We start from the raw sequence: 277 nt of genomic DNA, 5'->3' as shown, positions 1-277 counted from the left end.
CGTCCCCGGCAAATTCTCCCGCTGACTTGTCACCTTGTTAATGCGCGACGTGATCCGAGGTGACACATTCCTCTTCCTGTTTTATCTGGAGCAGATTGACGGGGACGTCGTGTGTGTGTCCCCGAGGCGTGTGACTTCCTGCCCTCTCCTCATTATACACGCCGGGCTCCTGGCAGCCCTCGTACAAGCAAGGATTGGCTCCCGCTGCTTCTTCATTCACAGAGCAAACGTACAGCTAACGCAGCCACTCGAGGGGGGGGGGGGGGCAAAGCTGGTG

At 58.5% G+C, this 277-nt stretch overlaps 1 protein-coding gene across 1 annotated transcript in view; it reads left to right on the top strand.

The window, feature by feature from the left end:
- LOC108802354 (sodium/potassium-transporting ATPase subunit alpha-1) overlaps nt 1–277 on the top strand; it is a 21,762-nt gene that overhangs the window by 6,258 nt on the left and 15,227 nt on the right. The window lies entirely within an intron of this gene.

This window comes from Nanorana parkeri, unplaced genomic scaffold (assembly GCF_000935625.1).
Source record: "Nanorana parkeri isolate BGI_ZX_2015 unplaced genomic scaffold, ASM93562v1 scaffold2821, whole genome shotgun sequence".
NCBI classification, from domain to species: domain Eukaryota; kingdom Metazoa; phylum Chordata; class Amphibia; order Anura; family Dicroglossidae; genus Nanorana; species Nanorana parkeri.
Note: the sequence above shows the minus strand (reverse complement) of the source record. Positions and strands in the feature narration are given on the sequence as shown.